The sequence below is a fragment of the Neopelma chrysocephalum genome, unplaced genomic scaffold, assembly GCF_003984885.1.
Source record: "Neopelma chrysocephalum unplaced genomic scaffold, ASM398488v2 Primary Assembly neopelma1_94153, whole genome shotgun sequence".
In the NCBI taxonomy this organism is placed as follows: Eukaryota; Metazoa; Chordata; class Aves; order Passeriformes; family Pipridae; genus Neopelma; species Neopelma chrysocephalum.
Window position 1 is genome coordinate 9,942 of NW_020922861.1, and position 11,091 is coordinate 21,032.

Here is an 11,091-nt window from a genome sequence, read left to right on the forward strand (position 1 = left end):
AGCTGTAGCAAGCCTGTCAGGCCCACCATGCTGTCTGCAGCAGTAGCCTTGGGAAGAGTTTAAGACACTGCTTCAAATAAGCTTCAGAGCAACTCAGGGGCTTTGTCATATCTTAATATTTGGCTGCAGAACACCAAGGAACCCTGAGAGAGGAGCCTTGGATTTGGATCTCACCCTGTTCTACCCAAAAATCCTAAAGAAGAGGTTCATTCTCTCATTCAAAGTTAATGGTTTTGAAAAGAAGGGTAGATACCATCTTCTTCAGAACAGCCCAGCAGCCTGAGTGCTTGGTTTCAAGGTGAGACCTGTGGGTGTCAATCTCCTCAAAACATAAGAAACTCCAGTTGTCTCTAAGGACTGATATCCTGGAGATAGCCACATCTCAAAGCACACCAGGGCTGGGGTCCGGGCTGCAGACTGGGAGCTGGGGGAAGCCTTTAGACTTTAGACTGAGAGTCCTAATTTCCAGGGACGAGTGTGGCTAAAGGTAATCGTATATTCCTAGTATTTTCTTGGCTGCTCAAAATGTCCTGCCACTTTGTATGCTTGCTCTGAAGGCCTTTCCAAGGCTGCTGTTATAGGACAGACAAAGGCACTCTCTGCTTTGTCTTCCAAAATAGTCAATTGCCCTAGCGAGCTCCAGTGTGGGTAGTTAACACAGTCTAAATTAAAGTAAATCAGTACTGCTAGTATGAAAAGGATATTAGGTTGTGCTCACTGTGTTGACTTGCTTGCATAACATCTGGTTTGGAGCATGGGCAGTGCTGGAGCATGTTTGTGTAGCATAGCCTGAGTTATCAAGCCCTTGTCTGCCATCGAGTATGGAACCTCAAGTATCTGCCTCAGAACTCTGACCCTACCCAAATCCATGAAAAGCCCATTGTGGTATACATAGCATGAGATGTCTCGCTGCTGCCTAGTAATTGGCAGAGCAGACTCCTGTCAATGCAAAGGTTGAGGAGTGAGAAACTTGTCACTGTAGTTGACTTGCTGTTTGCACCAGACATATCTTTTTCTTTTTCTTTTCCTTCTTAGAGCCACCAAAAAAATTTCCACCTGGTCTTCTCATATACTAGTGGCTCTAACAGCGAAAGATCTCTGCCATCACAAATGTAAGCAGGCTGCACGTTCAAACGTGTTTTTTATGCATATGACTTTACTATGGTGGCTCGCTATGCATGTAGGCATTGTAGACTTGCCTTGTTCTGTATGCAGAGAAAAAAAATGTACAGAGAATGGAAGAAAGGTTAACTAAGGCATCAGTTAGTTGAATGTAATTATATGTTCAAGGACTTGGACAACCAGATGATCTAAAAGGTGGTTGATTTTCGAGGCAACAACAATGAAAGGACAAGATTCCGTTATGAATGTGTGTTCCTTCTTTTTTATGCAGCTATTTATATACCTGTGCAACTGTTTATATATATTTCACTTGTTTGAAACCTAGGAAGAACAGTAAATGTTACTCATAGCATTTAATTGAGTGCTACTTTTTTTTATATTTCAACTATCAACACTGAATCAGACAAATGGCACATCTTGCTGTGGGTTCAGAGTGTTGGACTTCAAGATTAACAATGTGCTGTACAGCATTTCAGGTAAATCTTATTGCTCAAATGAGTAGCCAGGCCTGGACTGGGTAGGTCTAGCTGACTGTAAGCCAATTTGTTTACTTTGAGATACGTGGAGAAAAAAATCTTTGAAGACTGAATCAGTAAAGACACCAAGCTAATGGTGGCCTTAGACTATACAAATAATGGTGCTGACATTCAAAATCAAATAGTTCAATTCTGTGTAACAGCTGCAGAGATTTAATTTTTAAGTGAAGCAACGTAACAAGACAGCTACAAGAGAGCTTTGTAGGACAAATCAGGCAGTACTTCTAGTACCATGTCTTTGTCTCTTTGAAAAAAGTTGGTATTGTCTCACTCATACTGTTCAAGGAGCAACCAACGCTGGTAGAAATACAAAACCAGTATAAAATATCCATTCTTATCCACTGAAGGAGTTGGGAAGAGAGTCTTAATTTTGTCTACCACCACAAAGCTCCCTTCACTCAGTGTGACTGAACCTGGAAAATTCTCCTTTTATGTTCCAGCTTTACTCTGGCTGAGAACCTCCACTCACAAATGGGTGTGAATCAGAAGTCCAGTTATATAAAGTGTGTTTCTGGGCAGGTCACACCAGGCAGAAACAGTAACACAAAATGAAAATATAAAATATTTTCTAATGACCTATAATGCAAACATGTATTTTGCCTGCTAATTTGGATTCAGCATCATAAAGTCCAAAGACATTTAAGAATGCATCCACTGGTTGCCAGAACAGAATTATAATAAAACTAGTGCTTGCTTGCTGCCACTATTGCACATGAAGTTCTTTATAAATATTAATACAAATTACCTATCTTGCAAGTTAAGTATTTGTCTGCATACTGCAAGTGGTACTTCATGGTGTGCAATAGTTGTGGTTTAGCTCCACCTCGTAGTTACCTGTGAGGAGCTTATTGCCCACAACGCTGAATCTGCCAAGAGCTGGTCAGATCCACAGTTTGTCCTGCTTAGAATTCAATGTACAATCAAATAATAAAGGCCAACTTCAGTAAACATTTGCCCTTATACAAAAAAAAATCAAATTACTATGCTGGCCCATTTAATACCCATAATGTCATATTTTGTGTGAGTGTGAATGGAAATTCCATTTACGTGTTGATGTTTACACCAGAAGATGTTTTGAGAATTTCAATATTCATTTCATTGAGCAAGTAGATATTTGCTATTCTATTTTTCCTAAAGCAGCAGTGGCTGATATTGCATGACACCAGAAGTTGTTTTAGTATTTCTGCAGAAATTAATATATCACGATGCTTCCTCCCAGGAGTCTCCCTGACTATGAAAGGCAGAAAAAGTGATTAGATGTGCACTTAGGTATATTTACATGTACATACAGTTTTGAGAAGCTGATTTTAATACCCATACAAGTAGTTTTCTTTCTATTTTACATATAAAGCATTTACTGACTTTCAATCTGCTGTACCAGAGAAGGTCCACTGAGAACAATACTGCTCAGCAGATGCCAATAAGGAAACAATCTGAGAGCTAATTTTATCTGCTTCTCAGGTTGCTGAAGGTACTAGTAGGAATTTCCCTAATTATCTTCTTACCCTCTTAGCTTATAAGATAAATGTGCTTTATGGAATAAGTATTGATATCAGAGTGAATACAGAAAGAGTTTGTTCCTTCCAACAGATGCAAATTGCATTTTATTTTGATCAGTTGTTAGAGATCCTGCGAGTGCACACAGGTGTCACTGAGAAGTTTGCAAAGAAGATCATCTAGGTTCTTCACTTTGTAATACTTACTCTGCTGAGACGCAAACCTTCGGCTTTTTGGGATTGCTATCCACTGTTCTCATAAAACTGACTTAAAAACTCCAGCTTTTAAATGTCATTGTAACCTTTTTCCCCAGTCAAACAGTTTCAAAATAATTGCCACAGTTCATACATAATATTACTTCATTGTGGAGTAGCCTGTCCTCCAAGAATGTAAAAGATATGGAAGCACTCTGATAAAGTATCATACCAGTTCAAGACAATACTTCTCTTCACATGAGTGGTGAACATTGGAATAATCATAAACACTACCTCCTTTATCTGGATTATGGTACTGGAGATCTTAATTACACATACAGCTTCTTCTGGCATGCAGGAATGCACACCCCAGAGCAGTGGTTAATGTCTTCCCTTTGGGAACAACTCATTCAAGAATTCTCCTAAAAACTGGCATCTACAACCCTGAGCAGATTTTCTGTAGTCACAATATCTGTTGATTACTTGATATCTTTCCATGAATTTTAGTTGTTTTTCCTATTAAGTACTCTGTATTGCTGTTGTTGTCACTGATGTACAGAATGATTTTTAGTTTTGCACAAACACAGTGCAACACTTAGAACAGACAGCATTTTTTGCAGTGTTGCACAACAATACGATTTATTTTTAGGTCATACAAACAATAAACATCGTTCTTGCGTTTGGTGATGTTGTTTTTCACAGACAGCATGTAATGAAAAATTCTCCCAGGATTAATGTAAAACAGGGTCTACTTCTCTAAATTAATCCTTTGAGGTGTTCAGTTAGTCACTACATAATGATTATTATCAATAAGAAAGATGAAACCTACACTTTTTGAAAGAGGTTAGATAGATACATAATGACCATAAAGCAATGCATTTTAAAAAAATATTTTGTTTCAGTGACTATTGCTAGTTGATCTGTCAAAATAACAATTAACGGAACCTTAGAAAATAATATGACAATTCAGTAACAGTTATCCTTTTCTTTCTTTTTGAAAATATAAGTACCTCAGAGTTCCAGCAGTCAGTGAACTTCAAGTGCTACTTGTCCTAGAGATGGTCTTTGAAAGTGAAGTAACCCTCCAGATGGGCTCCCTTATGTCCACGATGTTGTTCCTGGTAAGTGGGTGATTTATGGAATTATTGACAGAGTTGGTCTTCTGTTGTTTCAAACAGTCATTTTTTATTTTTTAACAAAATGCAATAAAGGAAAAAACTATGAGAAATCATGAGGAATCTGCCTAGTGGCTATTAGGACACGAGTATGGTCTGCCAACTAATATTTTACAGATGGTATAAAAAAATCCTGCAAGTAGCTGTTGTATGCCTGACCCAAACATATTTACAATTTGCATTTGGAAAATAAAGATCCCTACAGACTAGCATCTCCTGGATCTCTAAGAGGCAAACCAAATAAACAGATACTGAAGAGTGCATAACGTTACCTTGGCTGCCAAGAGAGTTAGCAGATGCTCATGATATTCATTCTGTTTTGTGCCCTCCTGAGGAATCTCCAAATATTTGAAAAGGCAGGCATGGGAATTATCATTTCATCCTTCGCTAAAAGGAACTATTTCCTCACAGAAATGAAGAAAAGTCAATTCTCAAACAGCATAAAAATGTAGGGCAAGGACTGAGGAATGCTTTTTATGCAGCTGCAGAAATATATCCAGTGTGATTATTTATACTGGAATTTGAACAGGAAATTTCAGCTTCCAATCTTTCATTTTGAGAAGTGCAATGGCAACTTTCTAGCTATCTCATATGGACATGAGTTTCTCTGCATTGACAGCTGAACAGAATTTCCTAACTCCATAATTTCTAATTCCCGCTGGTTTCATTCCGACCAATGTGGAACAACGCTACCTTTTGAATTATTGAAGTTAATTTTCATGACTATCTCCTTATTCTCTAGAATTCTTCTTTTCAGCTACTGGTCAGACCCATCATGACTCAGCTGATGAGATCTGGTCAAACAGGCATTGCTAGACAGTGCTTTTTATTAAAAATACCAATGTGTTTTTGATGTTCGTGTTGTTTTAACACTTCTCTTTTCTGATTTGTGCATAGGACTGGTTCTGCAGTACTGCTGGGCTTCCTTTGGTAATTTTAATTCCCAACTTTCTGATGCTCCCCTCCACCACTATATTTTCTGTGCCTACAACCTGGTGTGTGGACATCCATCCCGATTCATTCTACCAGCCACTCGTTTTTAAGCCAGCAAGCAACTGATGAGATTGTGAAACAAATACCATAACACTCCTTCATTCCTCCTGGAAAAGACTGGGGTGTTTGATAAGCATGAAACTTTATGTAGATAGCTACAACTATAAACTGCCTCTTGTTACTGTGAAACAAATAAATGTTGCAACTGTTTAAATGTGTTGCTCTTCTCTAGCAAACGATTTATACTTTTAAAAGAAAGTAAGACCTAATTAGTATTTTGTTTCATCCACACTTATAATTGGATGTTGGCTGATGAACACAAACCCTGTTCTGTATTACTGCTCACACAACAGGGCTGTAAATGCTAAACAATAGGCTTGATTAGATTATAAATAAGTGAGATAAAATGGTTGCGATCTGAGATCTAAGCCATCAAATATTTGGGCTGTTTCTATATTATTACTATGTTTGTAAAATGTATAAACTTCTCACATAACTATAGGTTTGTAGAGTTTGCTCTTAATATGTAACAGAATCCTTAAAAATCTCACATACTCCTAACCAATTTTTCTTTCAGTTGTGCAGGAAGTGCTGTGTTTGGCATACACATTGCAGAAATGCCAGAGATAATGCAGAGGAGAAGGGAAACTGAAATGTGTCTCTGAGCATGCATTGTAATGTACATCACATTCCTTTGGTATAATTGGACGGTTTGTAATTTCTTACTAGGATTTAAGATGTGCAAGTTGCAGTGAATAAAATTTTAGGTGGTTGCTAAACTATGGTCTGAGTTGACACTGAGATGGATGCTTTGTTTCCCCAAGCTCTCATATTTAGATGTTTTACTCTATGGTTCTGTGAGAGTAAAGCCTGTTGACCCCATTCTGATTTAATACAAAAATATGGATCACTTGGGACTGTTTAATCATTCACAGAGAAATCAAGACAAACCTTCCTCTGCCACTCGGTACCTCCAAGAGCTGTGGGTTTGTTGAGAGGTGGTAGTCTCACCCTTGTAATAGGTTGTTGCCCTTGGCAGTATCAGAGCAGATTAGTATTTGGATATGCTTACAGATCCCAGTGTGGGAGGCTAGATATTTGTTTCCTGTTAGCAGTATGAACATTAAAATAATAATAATAAATCCTAATTACTTACTAATAAACTGATCAACTTATTTCTTAGCATTCATATTCCAAGAGGAAGGAAAGTGTCCTCAGAAAATGAAAACGAGAGGGAGATAAGTAGTTTTTCTGAGAGAGCATTAGTTCATAACACAGAAAAAACCTAAATAGTAGATAAGAGGGCAGAATTACTGCTAGAGTTAAAGGATCTCAGCCAACTGCTTGTTAATACCTTATAACTCAGCACAGATGTCATGAGATAAAGAATAAGCCAAGCTATGGTTTTAAGGGGACTTGAAACCCAACTGAACGCCCTTATTAGCACTGAGTAGTATAGCATGGGTTCTGGTGCTACCAGACAGTATTTGTGCATTTCTCAGTCCTCCCTACCATTTAGATTGTGACTGATTTCCATCTTTGAAAGCTGTACCATTGCACAGACTTCACCATTGTGGCTGCATTGTTGCATTGGAAAATGCAGATTGATAAAGGATGTTCTTGTTTTGGAGCACCTGCTATAACCACATATATCTCTGTTAGGGAGAACAACAGCTCTGTTTTTCCTTTTTTCGTCCAACAGGCACTTGGTGTTGCTTTCTAGCACTGTGACATGACAGATGTATATACTTCTTACTTTTTCTCTATAATAACAGACTGCCAAAAGAAGAGATCTCATGCCTGGGAGCTCAGCCATGAGCATAGGAGAAATGGAGGACTATACCCTATCATCAGGAAAGCAAACTCTTTAAATAAAGTGCTATGGATGGAAAACTGGAAATGACACACATGAGTTAAGATGCTTGTAAAGAAGGTAGTCTTCCCATTCTCTTCTGTTGGATGAAAGGCAATTGAAATGTTTGGCCTCACCTTGTATTGGAAAGCAATGGACATTATTTAGTCTTAATATTTGCTTTTATTCTAATGCTTTGACACAACTCCTAATGTTGCTTTTTGGGCACCTACCACCTATTTCTCCTTTTTTCACTCTTCCTCCCCAGTCCACTCAATGCACGATAGTGCAATCAGACTTCAGAACAATTCAGTTAGTTCTCAGATTTCTTGACCAACTGCTGATTCAAGCCTCACAACTTCAAACACCCTTGCTGACTTTCAGCATTCTCTGTGATCCAACCTCTTATATTCCCTTCCATTTACTATGTGGTGCTATCATCCCCTCCATGCTTTCATAGATTCATAGAAATTTTAGGGATGGAAAAGACCTCTAAAACCATCAGACCTAACCCAGCACCATCATGTTCACTGCTAAACTGTATCTCCAAGTGACACGTCCACACATTTCCTAAATACCTCCAAGGATATACTCAATGACTTCCCTGGGCAGCCTACCCCAATGCCTCATCATGCTTTCAGTGAAGAAATTTTCCCTAATATCCAATATAAACCTTCCCTGGCACAATTTGAGGCCATTTCCTCCCATCCTGTCACTTTTTACCTGGGAGAAAAGACCAACCCCCACCTTGTTACAGTCTTCTTCCAGCTAAGTTGTAGAGATGGATAAGGTCCACGCTGAGCCTTCTTTTTTCCAGGCTGAACAACTCCAGCTCCCTTAGCTGCTTCTCATCAGGCTTGTGCTCCAAACTCTTCAGAAGCTCCATTGTCCTTCTCTGGACTTGCTTCAGCACCTCAATGTCTTTCTTTTAATGAGGGCCCTAGAATTGAAGACAGTCCTCACCAATGCTGAATACAGGGCAACTGTGCTTTGCATGAGCGTTGTTTAGCTACACACATATATTATCACCTCACAGTTTCTAGGCTTCCAAAGTGTTTCAGTTGCATTTCAGGGTGAGAGCCAAATATTCAACACTTTTGCCTGTGCCTTCAAAGTACAGCATTAGGATTTAAATAAACAACAGTAGAGTATGTAGCATACCCACTGTTTTGGAAAACATTGAAATTAAAAACAAGAATTAGAGAATCGAAGTGATGAAACACAAAGACTCACCAGATCCTCTCTGAGAGATATAAACTGCTTCCTGGTGAGTTTTAAATAGTGATATTTCTGGCTGAAAAATGGATGTGAATAAAAAGACCTTGTTGATCTTCTGTAGGCCAAAAATGTCTTTCCTGTTTGCAGCACTGCGAAAGCTATTCTAGCTACTGTGCAGGTTCATGGAAAGTGTGTGTGTGTTGCGTGTGCGTACATATATGAGGTAGGTTTGCTACAGTATGGTAAATGTTTTTCTCTAAATTTATCTTATATGAAAGCAACAGTTGTCTTTTGTGTTCACTGCAGTTTTTTTGTCAATATATAAAAATTTAGAAAAACCTCCTTGCATTTCACCACTGTCTGTAGAATTGGGGCAGCATATTAACTATGAGAAATAAAAGATACAGAAAAAAACCTTGTGAAATCACTCCTTTGAAGCCGAAATAAAAACATTGTTACGCCCAGAGATTAATTATGAATAATCGGATTCTAACTTCAATCTGTTCAGTTAAGGAGGGAAGCATGACTTGAGGAGGAATATTTTTCCATCTTAAAATGATCAAAGTATTTTTGCATATTTGCAGAAATTAGTGGAGACATGACAGTCAGAGAAGAGGGAAAAGAGTGCCAGTTTAAAATAAATAATGATGTCAGATGGAACATGGAACTAATATGCAAAAAAGGAACTGAACTTGTACTGGAGGTTGTGCAAAATCCTGCGTATTTTTGTAGAAAATAGTAAACTCTCAGTTTCTTTATAATCAGCTATCTAAGTCTGTAGAAAATTGTCTTCATCTTCCAGCACTGCAAACATAGAAATAGTACAATGTAAAAATAATACGTGTACAATAAAAAGTAACAATGGCCAAGGACTGTTTGCTCAATGAGAAAGCCAAGGCTTAAGCTATGCAGTTTGACTTTGTATATTTTAATTTCATTATTAATTTCAAAGTTTCTCTCCACCCTTTTTGCAACTCATGCACCAAGTTAGTCTTGGAAGAGAGGAATGAAGAAATAATGTGTTCAGACCAGAGATGCATTTTTGTTAAAGAAGGCAATACTAGGAATGTGTTTGTCTTTTAACCTGCCAATGGATCTGGTAAGTTTAAGGTAAAGCTAAAGAAAGAACTTTGTCTGCCGGTGTGCTGCATTTACTAGCCAACAAGGAAACTACTTACATGTAGGCATTGTAAGATTGAAAAGACGGTGAGTACCACAAACTCTTTAACACACAGTTTGGAAAGTGTCCCTGTAGCCTGGAGCTGTCAGCCTGCAGCAGGGTACCACAGCCTGTGCCTGCTTCCATATAGAGATCCATATGGCACATTGGCTTGAGCTGCGTCTCTCCACAGCCTTGTGATTCCTGCCTGCCGTCCCCTACTAGGCACCTTTAGCCCACAATTGTTACCTACATTGTCAAGGACAAGCAGCATTCCTTCTTCATGGCCCTTCCTTCCTTCCTCTCAGCCTTCACTTTAGTGACCTCTGGTTTCACGTTAGTGGCATTCCCTTACACTGGGAACCAGCTGTCAGAAAGAGCATAGATGAGGTTTTAGTGTCAGTTTTTTTGTTTTGTTTTGTTTGTAAGAACTCATACTTTTTTCACACCCAGGTTTCATTACAGGTTATTGTGCAAGAACAAGCCTCAGTGCTCTTATGTATATGGAATGATTGTGGCTTTTTCAGTTCTCTGCATTTCTTCAGAAACAGGAAAAAAAATCCATATTAGATGATGAAAGTACAGTACCAGTCTCACTTTTCTATATTTAAAGTGTAACAATACCCAGTGACTGCTGAAGGAATGAATCACTGAAATTTACATATACAGGTCAGCAGAGAACATTCTCACACAGTTGAGAGCATCCCTGCAGTCAACATTTTGCTACTCTTATTGCAGCCACCTCTTGACAAATCCAACCCATTTTTTGATCCTTTAACCTTTTGATCCTTTAACCTATTGACCCATTAACTGGCTAACAGGTTGCGTGGTGAGGAGGCCACACTTTTCGTCGCTGGGAGGAGACCTCACACCATGCAGGGACCTTCGCCTCATGAAAGATGTTCCAGGGCTTGGCTGGTTGCAGCTCTGGGGGGAAAAGAGGTGTTCCCTGTTGATGTTGTAATTTCCCTTTGAGGCCAGTTAGAAGAAATTACTGGTGGACCCAGGCTGCCATTCTGGAGTTCGGGTGCTGGTGACATGCAAAAACACTTTATTTAGTCCCTGGCCAGGTGGTGTTAGCAGGAATGGGGCAGTGTTCCCACCTTTCCAAGGAAGGTCATGATCCCTTCCTTCAAAGTGCTTTCACTCTAACTAAACTCAGTGGAGGGTGAGTTGGGAAGGAAAGGACCTTCTCCACCCATCTCAAAGCGGTGTTTGCACTGCATGTGGGCAAGGGGCAGGAGAGCCGGCAGAGGTGAGCTGCGCCGATGGTGTGTTACAGCTGGACTGAGAACAGAATGTTCCCTGTCCGCTCCTGAACTGGGATTGAACTTCCCTAGCCTGC

The 11,091-nt window shown here is 39.2% G+C and overlaps 1 long non-coding RNA gene across 1 annotated transcript; it reads left to right on the forward strand.

The window, feature by feature from the left end:
- Nucleotides 1-1,523: 1,523 nt before the first annotated feature.
- Nucleotides 1,524-5,523, forward strand: LOC113980431. Its single transcript, XR_003538138.1, has 3 exons — nt 1,524-1,598; nt 4,357-4,470; nt 5,422-5,523. It is a non-coding gene; the product is annotated as an uncharacterized LOC113980431 (long non-coding RNA).
- Nucleotides 5,524-11,091: the final 5,568 nt, after the last annotated feature.